Raw genomic sequence first — 15,595 nt, 5'->3', positions numbered from 1 at the left:
TAATCTACAAACAGCAGAGGGTAGCAAACCATTGAATCGTGTTGGTTTATATCTTCATTTCAATTGGAGTAGTGCTATAAAAACTGTGAAAGTACTTCTCCCCCCTCACCCTCCTCCTCAACAAGAATAAAAGTAAGATTTAAGATTTTGTCAGGGATTTGGTATTCCACACATCACTGAAAATATAAAGAGCTATACAATAGAACTGAGCAAATAATTCACAGTACACAATTTACCTGAACAAGTTAGCCTTTCTTTCTGTTGAGGGGTTATCTCAGAATAAAATCAGATTTCCTCAGATTTATTCACTAATCAATAGTACTTAACAGATTTTATTTTTGAAATTTGTTTACCTCTTTGGTTTAATTGCAAACCATTTTCTGCAAGCCTTCGATACTGTGCATTCATGTTGTAGTACTGAGCTGTGATTGACTGGGTTTGTTGCCTTACTGAATGACTGAGGGCAAGTCCACAGTACCGCACTACATCAGCGCTCTCCCACCGGCATAATTACTCCACTGCCGCAAGTGGACACTGCTTTAAGTTGATTGAAATTAAGTCATTCCATTGGCAACAAGGGAACACAAAAGGGGCACAAACTTAGCCAAAATGAATTCATTTTACAAATATGAATGACCATTGGGAGAAACTGTATTTAACTAGATACATATTCTTATTTGTACTAGGGAAGCCATTCATGGAAATATTGCTTCAGAAGTTCAATGCCAGTTCTTCTGTAATTCCTTTCACAGAAGCACTGTGTGAGGGGAGGTGAAGATTAGGGGAGGTGTTGCTATCTTACAATTTTTTTGCATGTAACATGATTTTGGAGCTTGCTGCAAACAGTTGCACACTGGTGCCAAAGTGATTTTGGTAGGGAGGGAGGGAAGGAAGGAAGGTGAGGGACTTGCCCACCCGATGGCCTGCAGCTTAGGGAAAGGTATGCGAAATGATAGGACCAGAGACTGAGACTATGTACACACTGCAGCTTAAATCGGTATAAATTATGTCATTCAGAGTGTAAATAGGCCACTCCTGTGAGCGATGTAAGTTGCACCAACTTTAGCGCCCGTGTAAGACAGCGTTATGTTGGCAGGAGAGCTTCTCCTATCAGCTTAGAGCATCTGCACAAGCTACCACTGCTTGTAGGGGCTGGAGTAATTAAGTCGACGGGAGCTCTCTCCTGTCGGCTTAGTGTTTGCACTAGCAGCGCTACAGCAGCGCGACTGCATTGGTGCAGCTGTGCTACTGTAATCTCTGTAGTGTAGCGATAGCCTGAGTTTAGCCCTAGGTTTTCCTGACTGTTGTGCTGTCTTCACTGTTATTGCTACCTCTGCTAGCTAGCTCAGGTAGGCTAGTCCAAACATAGCATTTCCTGTGTAGGTTACATGAGTAAAACACTTTCACGATGTGTATTCTGTCTCCGTGTATGGGCTAGCTCACATAGAGGATAACAGCATGCTTTCCCCCTACAAACTACTCCTGTAGTGGAAATGGAAAAGATCTGTGCTATGGATATGAAGTTTGGGACTTAGAACTCTGCTAGTGATCCTTGCAGGGGTGAAAAATAATGTACGTATATGTATAGAAGTTAGTATAAGGACCTTTGAGTTATTGTTGGCATGATTTTATATTGTAAAACATTGTATTTTGATGATGTATTAATGTTGAATTTTTAGTATTTATGTTTTGATTAATGCATGCTGCCCCTTCAAGAACAGCCTGTGGGAGATTTTGCCTGTGTTGCCAGAGTGGATGATCCTGCCTGTGTGAGCTCCAAAAAGGTCAGAACATGATTTAATATACTTACCATTCCAGAATGCAAGCCTTTCTCTCAAAGGTGTAACGTTAACATTTCTGGAGCCTGGATGTTGCAGGGTGTTGCTAACGTGCTATACAGCCTTTCATCTCAAGATTGGATGTTTTTCTAAAGATATACTCTAGGTATTATTTGGGGGAAGTCCTATGGCCTGTGTTGTACAGGAGGTCAGACTAGATGGTTACAATAGTCCCTTCTGAATTTTTGAAAACCTGAAAATCACCAGTTTGACTTCTGTTGTTATTGTTCCCATTGAATGGATGCTTGGTGGCCCCTACATGAAATGAGTTTGGCAAGTCTGAGTTCCAGTTCTGAAATCACAAATTCACCACTGTGTTGGACACTAGTTTGTAAGCTCTTCAAGGTAGAGACAGTTTCTTACTATATATGGTGCCTAGCACAATGGGCCCCTGATATTGGTTGGGGTCTCCTCATCAAAGCTCCTGCAACAAGAGTCAACATCATCTTACTTGCTATTAATTTATGAGAGTTGGCTACACTGCAGTTGTCATACACACATTGGGGGTGGGCCAGGCAAGGGCTAAAATCACCCCCCAAAACATAATGTAGTCTCTGTTTTTAAAACATCTTGTGATTTTTAGTAGAGCTCATCAGGAATTTTTTGACAAAACCCTTTCTTCAGAAAATGCATTTGTTGAAACCTTTGATGGAAACCTTCCAGTTTCAAGGACAGTTTCTCCAGGCCAGGATATGTGTGTGAGAAAGAGATCCATGACTAGCCTGCAGGTTAGGGCACTCACCTGGAATATGGGCAGCCCAGGTTCAAGCAAGTTCCTCCTGTGCCCAATTCATCCAAACCATCATTGCAGCGTCTGATTTTCAGTGGCATCCTTAATGTTTGAGAGACAAGGTGGGTGAGGTAATATCTTTTTTTGTCTGATTTCTTATACCTTATTATAAAAGCTATTACCTCACCCACCTTGTCTCTTTAATATCCTGGGACCGACACATCTATAACTACACTGCAACCTTAAAGTTCAGCATTCTTTTCTTTAGTTGCATTGACCAAGGAACAACGAGGTCATGTGACTTGCTCATATAAATCCGTTTCTCAGCCTGTACTTGAACCATAAAGCCTCATGATTCCCAGTGGTGTTGTTAGTTATTATAGATATTAGTTTAGCACTGACAAAGTGCTTGGACATAACCAGAGTCCCTGTCCTGAAGAGTTTACAGTCTAACACCCCAGGCCTGCAATTAGCTCCATGCAGGTGCGCAGGCAGATCCTATTAATATCAGTAAGGTTCCAGAGGAGCTCAGGGATCTGATTGTAAGACCGCGGCCTAAAAGACAGGAAGCAGTGGGAATCTAGAGGAAGGAAAAACATATGGTAAGTACATGTTTATTATTGCTAGGAGAAATGCCTATATGATATGCTGGGTAACTTTGAGAAAATGTTCTAATACCATTCAAGCTAGTTCCATGTGCAAGGCTGATAATTATTAGGAAAAACATAAGACTAAGACTTGGGTTGTGCCTCTTTCTTTTGTAGCATTTTAACTCAGGGCTTGGGAGGCTGTTATTAAAGTTAGCATTTAAATATCAACCTTTATTCAGTATTTTTAAAGAAAACATCAATAAATAAAACACAGAACCCAGGACAATATTGTTGTTTAGATAATATCAATGTTCCTCTGACTTAGGTCACAGCATGATTGAATTATATATATAAAATAAGCAGACCATTAATTAGCCAGCATGTAATAGTCCACACGGCTCTGGTAATATATGGGACTTCTGGGAGCCTTTCAGATTGCAGTGATTGATTTTGTCACAGAGCCAAAAAGTGAGTAGAGGCTCTAATTTTTTTGCTCCTCCAGAAATATACCTGATAAATTTGGCAGTGGCTTTTCTTTTCATACCCTCTGTTCAAATCATCCCATAATTACTCTGGCATCAAGATCAGGCAACTTGGCTAGCTCTGAGAGATATCAGATGTTTTTCTCATGCTTGCTGAACCTCTCTCAGACAAATTTTGCATTGTTTTTTGGGTCCATTTTATCGTGGAACATCATGCTGCCATCTGGAAAGAAAAACAACATGGTACAGGAGCAGCTGGTGAATGAGAATGGCCAAATAAACATTGGCAGTCACTCTGCCATTAGGTGAGATGAGAGGGCTGAGGCTGAGCCAAAAGAGACTGCTCCAAACTGCTGCACTATCCTTCACTGTCCCTTTTCCTTTTCTCTCCACTTGAAAACACAGTTTGCAGTCATTTTAGAGAAGGGAAACCTAGCTCTCAGATGTTGGACGTGGTCTTCTGAAACCTGGAAAAAAGGAGATATCCAGAGTCGCAAAGCATCTAAAAATGTCCTGTCGGTGTTTGGATGCTTTTGTGTTTTCTTGGAAAATAAGAATACTTGGCATTTCTATAATGACTCCTGTCATAGGCGCTCAAAGCACTTCGTATATTAACATAAATTAATTATTGAAACACTTTGCAGCAGACAAGTAATTATAATCCCATTTTTGTGGACAGGGAAACTGAGATACGGAGAGGTTAACACCTGACTTGCACAGGGTCAGACAGGAAGTCTGTAGAAGAACAGGGAATAAGTCCTATATCTCCTGACTCCCAGTCCTGCAGCTCAACCACACAATCAAACTTTCTCTCGCAGACTTGTAGCTGGCTCAAAAGTCTAGGGGAAGGACAAAATGCAGAGTTAAGTTCAAGTCTCCTCCTAGAGAATAAAGGAGTGCAAAGGTTGCATGTCTTATTTATTTGCTTGAGAGCTCTTGTTACTTTCTAGTGATCCCTCACTGACAGACACACAAAGTGGTGTTGATAAGATTCAGAGGGACTACATCCAGTCATCTTCTATAGGAGGAAATGCCTTTGCAGCATGGAGGCTTCACAGGTAGAGCAGGAAGATTGTCTGCTATTAGAATATGCTTGCTTGCATTTTCAATTTGGAGCAGACAAGAAATGCTTGGCTTACATTTGCAGTCCCTTTTGGTGTCGCTCAGATTGAGTATATTTTCTTTCTCAGAACCATTGCAGCACCTATGAATAGACACCTCCTAATTTTGGCATCCTTTATTTGAAATAAAAATCCAGTCTCTTTTAAAATATTTTTCCTGTAATAATTATAATATATAGCCAAATTAAGACTTGAAATTCTAGTGTGGCAGGCAGAAGTGGGCTAGGAAGGTATTAAAACTAAGAATGAAGGAACCATGATACTCTAGGTTGCTGGATAAAATGTAGCCTATTTTGGCCAAAGCTAGCTTTGGTACTGAGTGACCAAAAGTCTTTTCCATCTGTTTTGTGGTTTACAGGGAATGAGTTTGGTGATCTCAGTTGAGTTCCCCGTGAATAGCAGGTGTCCTCATCACAAAATCACATATGGTACTAACTGGGACTCTTACCATTCCTAGCAGAAAAGCCAAAGACTGAGGTCATGAAGACAGAATACCTTTTACTTGTAGAGAACCTCAAAGATAAAGCAATGTTTCTAAAATAGCTATTCTGGTATAATAAAAACCAACCCAAAACTCATGTTTGATCTTCTAGGGTAAATGTATATTTTCTAAAAATTCTTATCAGCATCTGGTACAAGCAATGGAAACAACAAAATGTTGTGAAAACATTTATTTTTGTGCTATTTCCAGTGCAGACAGAACTTGAGATGTACTGGAAATCTACTTGGAAATACCTCTCTCCTGAATTTTCAACCACCTTTTCTAGATTTAGAAAAGTTCAGATACGCATCTAAACTTTTTGATTCTTGACCAAACCTGAGGTTTGCTCATCACCACAGAAATAAGAGTGAGGATCAATCCTTTCCAGAATCACTGGATTTTGCTTTGTTCAATATTTGTAGTGAAACTGAGCGATCTTAGCAGCCATGATTCATAGATTATAAGGCTAAAAGGGAACCATTGTGATCATCTGCTTTGGCCTGCTGCATAACACAGGCCATAGAATTTCAGATTAGCTGTACAGATAGGGAACAGAACTAGAACAACGAAGCACACCTCCCTATGCTACCCAGGCCTCAGCACCACAATACAGTATATCGCTGCTATCTTTTGTTAGGCTTTTGCATGAGCAGGAGACTGTTTTAGGTTACAGTCAGAACTCCACAGGCACTCCAAGGGTGGTGGTTGTGAAAAGTATTTAAAGAACCAGTGCTTCCCCTGCACCCACTATTCCTGATCATCACTGCTCACTTCGGGGGCTGTGCTGACCCTTTACGTGCATATCAGTGGAGAGATGATTGCAGCAGCAGCTTTCCCCATCAGTGGACTTTCCACTGCTAGAATTCATGAAGTTAGGCAGAAGCCAGCAACATCCCAAGTTGAATATGACCCAATGTGTATTGAGTTCATGAAATGTCTTAACAGTAACATTTAAAAATGTGGGGAAATCAGTAGTGGGCACTGTAATGCAGGTGATCTATGAGAGAAAATTTTAGTTTGAATTAAAATGCTGGCAGAGGGTTGAGTGTAACTTATGTATTTTTCAGCTGGAAAACTGCCAAAGACAGTTGCAGGAATTCAGGGAGGAAGTAACAAAAGCATGATGAGTCACTCAGTCTTCATGTGAGAGGTAGTATAACCTTGCAATGTTCCTGAGGTGATACAACACCTGCCAAGTGACAGAGCTAATATGATCATTAAAAGATCAATTGGAGTCTGTGATCCTTCTGAGGTGCTTCACCCGAAGAGATAGACCTGCAGCTTCATGTCACTTATCTGGATTGATGAAGGGAATAGTTTATCTCAGTGTCATGAAGGAGCTTCTGGTAGCAGCTCTATCTTACCACTAGTAAGACTCAGGCAGTTCTGAGAGAGCTGGGAAATATTATTTGACCTGTGTGAAGGTCTCTGTCAGGACTAAAATTTCACAGGATATTAGGCAGGGAGAGGGATGGAGAGAATAGCTGTAGTAAATAACAATAGGTTTTTAAATGTGCAAAATATTTCACCCCAAGGATGTCTACTATTTGGACAATGTACTTTGTTAGAGGACCCAAAATGGCATTACAGGAAACCTATGAAAGTTAAAACAGAACAGGGACATGAGTAACAAAGTGGGAGAATATCAGAGTCCTGAGTACAGAATTTGTCTCCATATGCTGAGAAGAAACAGGTCACTATCAAGTGCCCTTTCCAGTAGTAGGAAGAAAGGATGGCACCCATTTTAGCAATCACATTACAGTTGAAAGAGAAGAAGGTGAATGGGAAGCAGGAGAAAGACCTAGAGAAAGAAAAGTAGGAAATTAGGGACGTAAGAGAAGACTGGAAGGAACAGAAACTAATTGAGATGGTGAAAGTTGGCAAAATAAAAACTGCACTGAATCTAAGCTCTGAAGCTCTTTTCAAGTAATTGTTAGGATTTGGCCTTTCTTTGTGAATATTTTACAGTCCTTACACAGTCACTTCTTCTATCTACCTGCCCCAAACCTACATTAATAAAATGTGTTTTTTTAAAAAACCTACCCCAACCAGCATTTTTACCCCACACTGGGGTTAATAGAGTCTATGAAGAGTCTATCAAGTCCATTAGGGATTTCAGTATTACTTTTGCTTTGACACAGGCGGCATTCAGATGCTAGGGGATTGGGTGGCAGTGTAAAACTTTAGTATCAGTGTGTTGTTTAATCATTCTTCTGTGTTCAGCACCACCTACACCCTACTTTAGTAAGGCACGTCAGCATACGCCAGCAGTGCAATCCAAGGTGTGACTGCAACTCATGTAGGCACACCCACCAGCTTTAGTTTAGCTAGCCCAGCTAAAAATAGCAGCGAAGATGCTGCTGCACTGACTACAGCGTGAGTGGTACAAGCCCAACCATAACCCTGGGTATGTGCATGTGTTGCTAGCCCATACCAGAGTCTGTGCCACTGTGTCCTCATTGCACGCTAACTAGATTAAAGTTAGTGCAGCGTTGCCTACTTATCTGCAATCAAATTTCCAATTACAGTGTAGATATACTTTCAGTGGACCTTGATTGTAAAGCAAACTGACAATAAATGGTAATAACTGAGACTGAAGGTCTCTATCTTGGACTGCAGAGTAACCTGTTTTGTTCTGAGAATTTGCCTCTCTCTTTGTTCTCCAGGTTTTCCACTAGAAGGGAGCAAATTCTGAAATGTTTTGCACAAAGCAAGCATTTCCCCTCTGATTTTGATCCACAGTGGGTTTTCAGTTCCATTCCCCCATCCCCAGCTCTGCTCTGGAGCTTCACTTTCAATTATAGGTTTGATTGAGACAAATTTAATTGAAAATGGTTTCTCAGCAAACCCCATGCCAAGTTTGCAAAACCATACAGTGGCTGAGAGGGTTTCCCTAGAAGGGTTCATGCACCTTAGCAAACCTTTTCATGAACTTGAGCTGAATTTCTAGCTTGTAATAAAATCCAAAGCTCAATGAGTTTTGTAAGGTTTGTGGTTTTATTGTGAACTTGCATATCTCTAACACATCTTTAATGTTAAAGACATCTTTAACATGATGTACCAATAGGAAGTAAAAAGGAACTATTACCGTATAATCTGAAAAAAGCTACTAGCAAATGCACTATAGGCCACAGCTTGGAAATCACTGAATTAAAATAAATCCTAACTCTAGTTTTCATAGTAGCAGAGGGCACAGAAGCCTCATCCTCCCACTGTGGAGGATGGCTGTGGACTGATGTTAGGGAGCGTCCAGTTGGTGCCAAATGACCCACATTGCTCCTGAAAGAGGATTCAGAGTGAATGCATACAAATGGACTCCATGCTGTAACAATTCATGGGACTCGAATCTGGGTCTGCCATGACCTCTGACTGGCCCAGACCTACTATTTATCCTCAAATAAATTTGTTAGTCTCTAAGGTGGCACAAGTACTCCTTTTCTTTTATTTAAGCCTGGAGAAAGTACCGGGAAGTCATGTGTGCAACAAGACATAACCATGATTTGGTGCTGAGACAGACCCTGCCTTGTTCCTGGTTCCTGGCTATTGACTCTGGCTTAACCCTTGGCTACTGCCCCTGACCATTGACTCTGGCTTGACCCTTGACTCTGATTCCTGGCTATTGACTCCAGCTCAGCCCTAGACACTGGTTCCTGGCGATTGACCATGGTGTGATGTGACCCTTGGCTCTGGACTTCAGCTACTGAATCTGGCTTGACCCCTCTGGCCCGACTGCGTCTAACCATTGAACCTGACTGCATATGCCCCAATTCCTGACACATGCCTCCAGAATGGTTCTCCTCTAGAAAGCCTGCTCCCTTCCATTTCTTATGGATCTCCTAGAGGGACTGTAGTAACCCTCCACAGGCCCACCTTTAGGGAGATGGGAAAAAGGTAATGGTGACATGGGAACAAAGTGATTCCCCATGAGTGAGGTGGCTTCACATAGTCAGGAGAAGCTTTAACAGTCCTCCCCCTGCTTCATTGCCCAGAGGTGGAAGGAGGTTTCTGCCCTTGCTGACGGCTTCATTTTGAAGCTGTCATATGGTTGTGCTATTATAGATGTGCATCCGCCCTAAGGCTATTGATCACCTGATGGGGCACAAGTTCAATAGAACACTTCTTCTTTTGCAAAACTACTGGCCCTGCAATGCTGTATCTATTTGGTTTACACCACATAGATAAGAAGTGAGGCATGATAGCAGTCTTCAAATACTTGAAAGGCGGCCATAAAAAAAAAAGGAGAAAAATTGTTCTCTCTTGTCACAGAGGGCAGGACAAGATGCAGTGAGTTCAAACTACAGCATAGCAGTTTTAGATTAAATCTCAGGAAAAACTTCCTAACTCTAAGAACAGTAGGACAATGGAACAGACTGCCTAGGGAAGTCGTGCAAGCTCCTTCACAGGAGGTTTTCAAAAGGAGGCTGGACAGCCATCTGCCTTGGATGGTTTAGACACAACAAATCCTGCATCTTGTCAGGGGGTTAGACTAGATGACCTTTGTGGTCCCTTCTAACCCTGTGGTTCTGGGATTGTACACTTAGGCAGATATGATTAAGAAGTCTCCCAAGAAACAGATCAACTCCATACAATAACAAGGTTATTTTTTACAGTGGCATTATGTAGCCAACACTGCACAGTAGCCAACACTGCACTTTAAATACATAGGGCCATATACTCTGCTGGTGTAAATCAGCATAGTAACAGTGAAACCAGTGAAGCTATGCCGATTTATACAAAATGAGAATCTGGCTCATACACTTCAATATCCATGCAGGAAGGTGTTTGTGTGCTATATTCATCATACACACAAGATGGCACTGTACCCTAAGAATTACCCTATATTATGAACACTACTTGAATAGTGATGTGCCCTTAAGGGTACCTCTACACAGCAAAAAATTACACACACTAGCAAGTCTCGGGGTACATCTACTCTGTGATAAAAGACCCATGACCCAGGTCAGCTGACTCCGGCTCATGAGGCTCAGGCGGTTGGGGGGGGGGGGTTTGCATATAAAATTGCATTGTAGACATTCGGGCTCAGCCTAGAGCCTGCACTCTGAAACCCCATGTGGGGGGAGTGGGTGTCTCAAAGCTTAGACATCAACCCAAGCCCAAATATCTACACTGCAATTTTTAGCCCCTCAGCCCAAGTCCCATGAGCCTGAGTCAGCTGACCTGCAAGTTTTTTATTGCAATGTAGACACAACCTCAATAGCCTGGGTCAACTGACTCAGGCTCGTGGGACTTGTGCTGCAGCATTAAAAATAGCAGTGTAGACATTTGGGCTCGGGCTGGAGCCTGGGCTCTGACACCTTCCCCATTGCTGGGTGTCACAGTCTGGGCTCCAACTCAAACCCGAATGTCTACGCTGCTATTTTTAGCCCCACAGTTCAAGTGCCATGTGCTCAAGTCAGGTGATCCAGGCTCTGAGACTTGCTACTGTGGGGAGTTTTTTGGTGTGTAGATGTACCCTAAATATTTGTTCAAAATGTGTCAAATATATCTCTATTTATGTTTGTACAGTGCCTAGCACAACATGTTCATGATTCTGATTGTAATAATTAACAGTAATAATGACCCCAATCTACTTGTCCTGCAGAAAAATCTGTGGGAGAGCCTCCTGGGGGAGATAACCTCCATGGTGTTCTATTTGTCCTATTCACAAACCTGTGGATCATTAGGAATCTGTGGAGGTTATCTATGTGGCAGACTTGTGCCTGAAACCAAGTCTGGCACTAAGCTGCCCACCCCCTGAGAGTGCATGACCCTGAGTTCCTCAGGATGCTATCACTGGGATCCTATGGGGAATGATATATATCCCTACATGTACTATTCCATGCAATGGAGTAGAGACAGCATTCAGCTATTCATAAACCGGTAAGAGAACACTTCAATCTCTCTGGTCACTCAGTAACAGACTTAAAGGTGGCAATTTTGCAACAGAAAAGCTTCAAAAACAAACTCCAGCGAGAATTAGTATGCAAACTAGATACCATTAACTTGAGTTTGAATAGAGACTGGGAGTGGCTGGATCATTACGCATATTGAATCTATTTCCCCATGTTAAGTATCCTCACACCTTCTTGTTAACTGTCTAAATGGCCATCTTGATTATCACTACAAACGTTTTTTTCTCCGGCTGATAATAGCTCTCTTAATTAATTAGCCTCTTTCTCCACCTTTTCATGTTCTCTGTATGTATATATATATATCTTCTTACTATATGTTCCATTCTATGCATCTGATGAAGTGGGCTGTAGCCCATGAAAGCTTATGCTCAAATAAATTTGTTAGTTTCTAAAGTGCCACAATCCCCCTTTGTGCTTATTGAGGATGCTGGCAGCACCCAGACATTAGCTATACTTGACTCTCTAGCTCCTAGATGGAGGACTATCTTCTGCGTTTTACAATGTTGCCACACTGGGTCTGCTTAAATCCTGCACAGAACAAGCAGTTGGGAATGGATTGCTGGTTGCATTCCAACAGCCATTCCTCCTGACCTGCCCATTCATCAGCCCCTCCCACTGGGCTGATCATGAACCAACAGAGAGGCTTCTGCGTGTTCCATGTGGGTTCTGCATCACATGGGTTCTGCATGGGGAGCAGGGACCATTTCCTGCAGTTGTCTGAGCACCCCTTCTGCATGGGAGAGGAGATATATGAATTTGGAGGGCCCTTCCACACACATATTTGAATAAATACATTTGAACATGATCTAATTATATCTTACAGTAAACAGATGAGTGCCTGGATCAAATTTAACCCTGATGTATAGGGGTGACACTCCATTAATGTCAATAGGAGCCATATCTATTGTCTATCTATTCAGGACTGAATTTAGCTCTGATAATCTATATTGGATAACAGTAAAGGTGTGATCATCAAAAATTATATGAATGGGAAAAAATACAGGTATCAGTCCAGGAAATTGTACCTATTCCAGTTGATTTATTCACAGAGCATTGCATTGTACTGTTATGGTCTGCAGAGTTAACCTAACAGAAGGCCTAAATTACTCTGTTATTACTCCTTGGTAATGTTCCAGTAATAGAATGTTGAATACAATACTGTACGTGGTATGGGCCAGATTCTGTTCCAACAAGTGTAATCAGGAGTAACTAAATTTGAGGTCAATGGATTTACTCTGATGTAAAACCAGGGCATGACAGATATGGCAATTTCCTGCAATAGCCTTGAAAAAGCTTGTGTAAAGTTTATATATTGTTGGGGGCAGTGGGGAGGTATGAAGTGAAGCCTGGGAGTTCAAAGGACTCTGTTGAAAATGTGTCAGATAATAATGGACTTTTGGGATAATACATGTGAAGTGGATTTCTTGGGGAATACATAGGGAGAGTTTAATACAAATTCCCTACCTCCGGTTATGCAAAAACCCAGCCAGTTATGCAAAAATCTGTGCTGAGGAGAGTGGGTCATTATCTGGTCCTGGAGACTGGAGATCAAAGGCCTCAAGTGTAAAAAGGAATGGCTGAACTGTCCAGTCAGTGTTCTGGTTCTGAATATGAGACAGTTATGAACTTGTAACCACAGGGAAAGCTCAGTTGTGGGGTTTGAAGGACTGACTCCTGCTAGCATCCAAGGTTAGAGTTGAAGGTGACCTCTAGTAAGCTTTTAGCATATGTATAGGTTCTTTTATTATTTTTATATGCTTTCTCTGTAATGCTTTCACCTTAAGGATTAAAATGCTTGCTTAAAAGAGCTATGTGATAACTTATAACTATGGGCAATATACTAGTCATAGCCCTAGGAGAGAAAGAAAAGCTCAGATGCAAGCCTTTTAGCAGTCTGGAGGTATCTCAGTGCAGCCAGGGAGCTGTGCAGCCATAAAGTTACCCCAGTCAGGAGAGTGTGAGATGGAGGTGACAGCTGGGAACCAGAAGCCTAAAAGTGGTCGTTCTTGGTAGACCACAGAGGTGAAATACAGATGCAGTTGCCCTGTGACACAGGGTAGGTGAGATCCGAATCAGATGCTTTATCTGTATACATAGACCTGTATAGTAGCCTTAAGTCACATGAACAACCTCCTCATTCTGGTCTGGTTTTGGCTAGATTTACTTTCTATTCCCATAGTCTCCTGGTGTTGCTTCTACCAACTCAGTCCCACCAATAACAATAAAGGTGGAAGTGCTACCATTGACAGGACTTAGCTGACATGGTGATAAAAATGCTTGCACCCAGTTTACACTAAAGCCTCTCAAATTTTCCTCACCTAAACAAGGCTAGGGAGTGTGTGATTGGGAGCAAGGGCTTACTGGTGTGTCTGGGAAGGGAGAGATTAGGGTCAGTACTTTTATGGCATTCCCTTGGGGATGAAGAGGCCAACATTTGTAAATGCACTTCAGTAATATGGCAACTGCTGCCAGGTTGTTCATTTTTTCCAACTTTAATATTTTGTTTTAAAGGAGCATGGTGGAAAATGAACTGAACAAACATCCTGTGATGCTCCAAGAGAAGCTAAATGGGTCTTTTCTATAATCTTTCACTGAACCATAATCAGCAAAAATCCGTAACTGCCTATCTTATCCAGCTAACTTGGAATAGCCAGAGTTTCAGATCCCACAGTATCCGTTTCTCATATCTCAAATGCACTTAGCACCATGGAGACTGATTCTGCTCTCTCTTACCAGTGTAAAGCAGGCAGTGGAGTTATCCCAATATAAAACAGGAATCAGAATTAGGACAATGGGATCTAATTTAATTCCTTTGGTGTTCCTGCATGTCTTGTAGATGTAGAACCTGCATCTCCTCTCACATACACAGGAGTAAATCTGGAGTAACTCTAGCGCAATAGATGTGGATGTGCCGGTATAAAACTGGTGTGAAAAAGAAATGGGGCTCTCAATGTTTATAAAGTGCTTTTGAGATCCTCAGATGAAGGATGGGATGGAAGTGCCAAATGTTGTTCTGCCAAATGTCCCTCTTGTTTGTATCCTGCAGACAAATGGTAGTTAAATTGCATCATGCTTAGAAAGTGCAAGGAGCTTGTAAATCTTTTTTTAACCTTTTATTCGTAACATTTGAGTTTTATGATTCTACTAATATGTTTCAACTTTTCTCCGCCTGAGGGAGGCTTCAGTAACTCAGTCGTATGCCCAACGAAAGCTTTTGACAGGAAATCAGAGACATGCATCTATAGTATGTATTTAACTGTACATCTAGAGGGGAGAAAACAGAGTATTTTCTTACCAATTGAACTTAAAGGAGCTATACCTAAATATGGTATCTTAGAAACTGCTTCTCTCCTTTCCCAGCACAACACCTGCATTTTGCAGCCATGCTTCAGTCCCAAAGATAATGCTCAAGGGAGTTGGTGTTCCATGTGGCAGCCCCCTATCCTGTGGAATTTGATACTGCTTTAAACATCTGAGTGTGACTATTTTTAGGGCTCGGTATAAGAGAAATGTATGTCCACATTTTCCAGTAGCTGAAGGTTGGAATCCCTAAGCATTTACAGCCAAATTTTCAAAAGAGGGCACTGATTTTAGGTGCCCAACCATGAGACATCTTGGTCTTGATGTTGTCCTTAGCTTACAGACTGGGCTGACTGAGATAATTTTGCCTGCCATTTGGGATAGCCAGTGCAGTGCTGTTTGTGAATTCACAGTGAACATTCAACTCAGCGCTACTTGGTTCCAGCTGGGACTGGAAGAAATGCTGAAAAACAAGATATATTTTTCTCTTAGCCTTCTGAGTGGAACTGGTGGAAATCTTGTTTTAACTGAGCATGGTAGAATGTTAGCTGAGTGCGTATTCCATGTTACAAGAGAAGCTAAACTGGTCCTCTCATGGATCTTTAACGGCACCATAATTAACAAAAATATATAACAGCCTACCCTATCATGCCCAACTAACTTGGAACATCCTGGCTCAAGTTCCAGCAATGTTTCTTTCTTTGTCTCTCTCTCCTATTTCAATTCCATCTAGCACCACTGAAGTGATTGTGTTTTCCTCTCCTTTTGTTCATGCTTGGATAAGAAGTGAAATAGTTAACAATGTTGACCTTTAAAGTATCCTCATTGGCAGCTGAGATAGCCCCTAATGAAATGAATGGGGCACTTCGTCCCTTAGAATTATTATTTTGGGCTCTGTGCAAACTCAGGCAGGCATCTTTGCAACAGTTACACTAACTTCATGATTTGAAGGTTTTCTTCACAACCACAACAGCTAGAGACTTTATGCCCTGGTCTACACTAGGCTTTGAGGTCAAATTTAGCAGCATTAAATCGATGTAACCCTGCACCCATCCACATGACAAAGCCCTTTTTTTTTACTTAAAGGGCTCTTAAAATCGATTTCCTTACTGAACCCCCGACAAGGGGATTAGTGCTGAAA

General features: G+C 41.6%; 1 long non-coding RNA gene across 1 annotated transcript; it reads left to right on the top strand.

Moving 5' to 3' along the window:
* Positions 1-1,439: 1,439 nt before the first annotated feature.
* Positions 1,440-6,365, top strand: LOC122460628. The gene is made up of 3 exons (XR_006282061.1): positions 1,440-1,572; positions 1,717-1,784; positions 6,310-6,365. It is a non-coding gene; the product is annotated as an uncharacterized LOC122460628 (long non-coding RNA).
* The last annotated feature ends 9,230 nt before the right edge of the window (positions 6,366-15,595 follow it).

This window comes from Dermochelys coriacea, chromosome 6 (assembly GCF_009764565.3).
Source record: "Dermochelys coriacea isolate rDerCor1 chromosome 6, rDerCor1.pri.v4, whole genome shotgun sequence".
In the NCBI taxonomy this organism is placed as follows: domain Eukaryota; kingdom Metazoa; phylum Chordata; order Testudines; family Dermochelyidae; genus Dermochelys; species Dermochelys coriacea.
Note: the sequence above shows the minus strand (reverse complement) of the source record. Positions and strands in the feature narration are given on the sequence as shown.